This window comes from Elephas maximus, chromosome 24 (assembly GCF_024166365.1).
Source record: "Elephas maximus indicus isolate mEleMax1 chromosome 24, mEleMax1 primary haplotype, whole genome shotgun sequence".
NCBI lineage: Eukaryota > Metazoa > Chordata > Mammalia > Proboscidea > Elephantidae > Elephas > Elephas maximus.
Genome location: NC_064842.1, coordinates 187,272 through 193,251, shown reverse-complemented (window position 1 = coordinate 193,251; position 5,980 = coordinate 187,272).

Genomic DNA, 5,980 nt, shown 5'->3' with positions numbered 1-5,980 from the left:
CTTCCTGATTTTTTGGTTCTTTGAAGTCAGCTCACACTCAGCATGCAATTGGGCAAGTACATTCATTAAGCCCCTAGGTGGTGTAAGGCACTGTGCTTAGGGCTGAATACGATGACAACAAAGTCCCTTGTCCTGGAGCTTCCCGTTTTGCAGTAGACTCGTCATAAAGAATCAGATTCACTCAGTATTGTACCACCTGAGTTTACCTTCCACACTGTATTTAACATGTTCGTTTCTTGTTTGTCAGACAGGAGCTTGAGAACAATGACTGCATTGCATTTACATATTTATCCCCAGGATAGGAACAGAAAGGAAGAAAAGCCTGGTGATTACTTCGAAAATTAGCCAGTGAAAACCCTATGAATCACAAGGGGATATTATCCAGTGCAGTGCTGGAAGACCAGCCCGCTCTGTTGGAAGGTCCTGCACAATAGCCGCAGCAATAACCTCAAACATGTCAACAATCACAAAGATGGTGCGGGACCAGGCAACTTTAGTTCTGTTGTATATGGGGCTACCATGAGTTGAAAGTGACTCGATGGCAATGAACAATAACAGTCCCCAAGGCCCTCAGTACAGACCTTGGTAAAAGTTGGATAACCTTTGGTTCAGTGGAGCTGAATTGAGTTTTGTGATTATTGCTATGTTTATACCACACACACACACGTTCTGTAGAGGTACAAGCATCAGAGCTGCTGGAAGGGTGGCAGAGACCAGGACCCAATGGCATTCCTCTGAGAGGCTTTGCAGAGGCCCAAGAGTCAGAGTAACCCTAAACCCACTGCCCACTCGCTCACTTTCTAAATAAACACCAAGGCAGCCATTCCTCCTGTTTCTAACAACCACAAACTGTCACCTTTGCCTGTAGTTTCTGAGTATTTGACCTTCTGCCTAATAAAGCTTGAAAACCCAGTGGTCCCACAATCATAACATTAAATAAATAAATAAGAACCAGGAACTCACTGATCAGGTGTGCTCAGGGCTTCCTTCTCCTCCTGCTCACTCGGAGGTGGGGGCCTTCTTCCAGAGGACATTGGACGACAGGTTCAGAATCTCAATCCATTCATTTGTTCAGCTATCAATTTCTTATTAAGGAAACCTTATGTGTTCGACTCAGTGTGTTAGGGATTAAGTTGTGTCCCCCCAAGAGTATATGTTGGAATTCTAATACCTGTACTTGTGGAAGAAATCTACTTTGGGAATAGGCTTACTTTATATGTTAATGAGGCCACATCAGTGTAGGGTGTGTCCTGAGCCTGATCACTTTTGAGTAACAAATAGAGCAGATTAGATACAGAAGTGAGCACAAATGAGGGAAGATAGATGTCATGTGAAGATCACCAAAGAAGGGAGTAACACCAGGACTACAGCAGCTGAAAGAGACAAGGATCTTCCCCCAGAGCTGACAGGAAAGGCTTGCGCTAGAGCTGGTGCCCGGAATTCAGATTTCCAGCCATTTACACTGTAAGAAAATAAATTTCTGTCTTTAAAGCCGCCATTTGTGATATTTCTGTTATAGCAGTTTAGGAAACTAAGACACAGTACTAGACTCTGAGAACCTAAAAAAGGCAAGTAGGTCCTGGTGCTCACCTTCCAGGAGTTTGCAGCCTAGGACTCTAGAGCATTCGACATCTTTCCAAGCATGAGCAGCAGGACCCCAGTGTCACCTTCTCTAAAAAGCATTCTCTGCCTGCCCCAGCCCTGCGTTCACGTTTTATTTAACCTCTTTCATTGGTCTGCCTCTTTAGGTTAGAGCTGGTGTCTCTCACAGTAGGTGCTTAGTAGGCACGTGTTGGTGGGATGAATGAATGAGTGAATGAGTAACTCTGCCTAGCATGGGGGGATATGCCCAGTTCTTCACCCTTAGAGAACCCAAGGCCAGCTCTCAAAGCATCGTGGAATCCCAGTGAGAATCTGAGACCCATGGCAAGCAAGGAGAGACCAAAACTGCAGACTCCCCCACTTTCTCAGCAGCTCTCCTGGCCCAGGCGCCAGCTGGGGAGGGAAGGGCTTGTTAAAATCTGGATCAAAGACAGCTTAAGAAATGTAGAGTGTCATTAACGAAGGGCCCAGACAGCCAGGCCAAGAGGGTGCACAGGGAGAGGGGGCTTAGAAGGTTTAGGGGGGTTCTGGGGTGCAAGAAGAGGCTGTGAAAGTCTCAGAGTTGAAGATCAGCATTAGGGCCAGGCCTGGCCTCTTTCATGTCTGTTCTGAAGCTGTGTCTGTGGTAAACACAGGAGAGGAGGCCCAGGCTCCTGGCATTCTGCCAGGTGTGGTCACAGACCCAAGCTGAGCTGTGAAGTCACTGGCCAGTGGTGGGTGGCGCTGGACTTCCTCATTTTCCTGGTTTCCCATCAGAAGAAATGGGCCTGCCTCTCACCTGTCAGAGTACAGTTTCTTCCATTTGCTTCCCAGGTGGCGGAGATGCCCACCAGGCTTCTCTTACTCACCCTCCTCTTGGCCTGGGGCTGTGGGCTCCAAGTTCTGTGAGGCGGTGACCATGCAGCAGGGAGCTCAGGCCAGGGATCCAGAAGAGAGGCCTTCCTCATTCAGGATTTTTGAAAGGGCAGCAGGAAACTGGACTCTGAGGGCCTGCTGAGCCGAAGCCTCCCCCCACCACCCCCTGCCCAGGGCTGCTCTTGGCAAGAACACAGTCAGGCAGGAACAATGGGAGGATGGGAGAATCTGTGGGACCCAGATGTGGGGGCATCCAAAGTGAGGACTTGGCCCTGCAGGTGCTCAGCCACTGCTCAGGACACAGACGCACAGTGTGGCCTCGGCCACAGGAAGAGGGCCGGATTCTGGGGTGGATGAGTGGCCCAGGGAAGAGATTTGGGAGGGGGGGTACCAGGACCCCAGGCCCGGCTGCCTCACATACAGCCCCGGAGCACCCACTGCTTCTGGCTCCAGAGTCCCAGTTTCACCCCAATGTTACAAAGTTGTGGCTATGGGAGGAACCAGGAGGATGGGGGCGGTGTTTCCTGGGGCTGATTGAGAACTTGGAAAGGCCTGCTTGCAAAATTCCCCAGGGGACCCAGGTGTCTGCTAATCAGGCTGGAAGACATTTCCGCCTGGCTCCTGGTTAAGGACTGGGACGGTGCTGGCCACGGTGGATATTGCCACTCAGAGGCCCAGACCCGGAGTTGAAAAGGGATCATCTCCAAGAGAAGAACAGTGCATTGGGAGTTCTTTCCACTTGGTTGGTTCTCGTAATCGCTGGTGAAATAGGTTTTCCCCTTCCTGCTCCCTCCCAGCAATTCCAGGCAGCCCAGACTGGGGGTGAGAGACTGTGGTGGGTGTCAGCCTCCACCTGAGCCCCCAGGGGCAGGGGTAGCAAGGGGAGGCTGAGATGGATTTGAGTCAAAGGGGAAGAGCGAGCAGCTCCTGAGGCCTCTCTGGTGGTGGCCCAGGCCTCCCTGCTGCTGGGAGGAAGCCCTAACGGGATGTTTCTCTGCCTCCCTGTGTCTCCGAGGTCTCCAAGGGCAGGGGAGGGCAGAGTCTACTACCTCCACACTCTTGAAAACAACAAAAAGGCCAGATCCTACCTGGACTGTAGACACCCATCTTATGCTAAGTGTATGTGTGAGTGTGCTGTGCATGTGAGAATAAGTGTAAATTGTGTGCGTGTAGTGTGTGAGAACGAGTGTGAGTGTGTTAGTGTGCAGTGTGTATAAGAATGTGTGAATGTGATGTGCGTAATGTGTGTGAATATATGTGAGTGTGGTATGTGTGAACATGTGTGTTCGTAAGTATGTAATGTGTAGCGTACATGATGTGTTTGAATGACAGTACTTAGTGAATGTGTAAGGGTGAGTCTGTGTAAATGTGTCTGCACGCTGCCCACGTGCTCTGTGTGTGTGGTGTGTATGTGATAGGTGTGAGTGTGTAAGGAGTGTAGTGTGTGTGTATGTGGTAGGTGTGAGTGTGTAAGGAGTGTGTGGTGTATGTATGTGGTAGGTGTGAGCATTTAAGGAGTGTAGTATGTGTGTATATGGTAGGTGTGAGGTGTAAGGAGTGTGTGGTCTGTGTGTGTATGTGGTAGGTGTGAGGTGTAAGGAGTGTGTGTGTGGTATGTATGTGGTAGGTGTGAGCGTGTAAGGAGGCTCCCCACGAGGGGCCCTGAGATTCTCCTGCATGGTGGTTGGTGGGATGTGGGTATCCTGTTTCCAGAATGTCCACCATTGAGGATCCTGGATCTCCTTCCCCAGTTCCCTAGAGAGAGAGTCCTTTCCAGTCAAAAGGACTGACAGCCCAGCCTTTATCTTCCCTCTCTGACCCCACCCCTGAGTGTGAGCATGTGCCTGCAAGAGCACAGGAGCAGGCTGTGGTCACTCTGTACAGCTGACCCATGTACACATACCTCACTGCTACGGGCACAGGTGGTTTCTGCCTCTGGGATGAAGGAGACGTTCTCATCCCCTGTGACAATGGGCTAGTCCTCTGAATCTTTATCTGAAGCTCCAGCAGTGACATGGACATGAGACAGAGGTGGTTGCCTTGAGCCAGAGGGTATTGTGTGGCCCACTCAGGGGCTGTGATTGTTGAGGTTGTGTGTCAGCTTGGCTGGGCCATGAGTCTCAGTGGTTTGGCAGTTAAGATGTAGCTTGGCAGTTGTAAGATGATGTGATCACTTCCATGACAAGGTTTGATATAATGTGGTCACCCCGATGATGGGATCTGCTGTGAGCAGCCAATCAACTGAAAGGAGTTTCCTTGAGGGTGTGGCCTGCACCAAATGTAAGTGGACTCTGGCAAGGCTGGTGGGCTTTTGCTCGCTCTGGATCCTGCAGCTGGCTCCTGTTCGGCTGACCTCTGATTCTCGGGACTTGAGCTAGCAGCCTACCTGTTGTCTTACCTGCTGATCTTAGGATCTGTCAGTCTTTGCAGCCTGTGAGCAAGAACTCTGCTCTCACCTGCTGATCTTGGGTTCGCCAGCCCCTGTGGCTGCATGAATCAACAGAAGCCTCCAGCCTGACCCATGGATTTGGGATGTTCCAGCCTCTACAACCACGTGAGCCATTTCCTTGACATAAATCTCTCTATATAGATACATATATGCTTTACTGGTTTTGCTTCTCTAGAGAACCCAGCCTAAGACAGCAGGCAATCCCACTGCCCTGGTCATTGAGGCCTCTGCTTATCTCAGCCCCACTTGGGATATGTTTGGGCTCCAGGTGCGGGGAGGTCTGGCCCACAGAGCTCCTGACCAGTTGTTCTTCTACCTTCTCTTTGATTTTTCCATCCAGGCTCCTGCAAACCAGACACTTTGTGGGCCTGCAGGGTCTGGGAAGGTCTTAAGCCTCAATGGGCCCAAGAGCTGAGCTGTTGGCAGGAAACTGGACGCCTGTTGGGTTCAGGCAAGTTGGACAGATTTTTCTGAGAGTGGGTGTGTTTTGGTATGGAAACAGACTTTCAACCAAGAGGGCCCCAGGACCTCAACTGGACCTGAGACCACATGTGGCAGAGGTTAGGAGTTCAGCCTGGAGTCATGCAGATCTGAGTTCAATTCTTGGCTCTACCACTACCATGCTATGGGACCTTGGACAAGTTACTTAATCACCCTGAACCTCAGTTTCTCTATCTGTAAACTCGGTTTAATGCTACTACTTATGCCACAGAGGTGTTGCAAGGAGTAGTCTTCAGAAGACTCCAGCAGTTGGGTCATGGAGACCAGTGGTTTGTGAGAACTGTGGCAGAAGGTGCCTGGGTGGGTAGACATTGATGCTTCTGCATATGGGATGTTCTAGATATCAAGCAGCTGTGTTCTCCCCATATTCTGTCACCCCTATACTTCACACAGGCCTGGGAAGTCAGATCTAGAAGGACCTCGGAGAAGACTTGAGACCCAGAGAGGTGTCAGCCGGCTTCTCAGAGCAGAGCCGGGCCCGAAGCCCTGCCCTCCTGACTTGGTGGGACTCATCCTGGCAAAGTTTACAGTGATTAAAAGCACAGGTTCTGGAGTCTGTCAGATCTGGGTTTG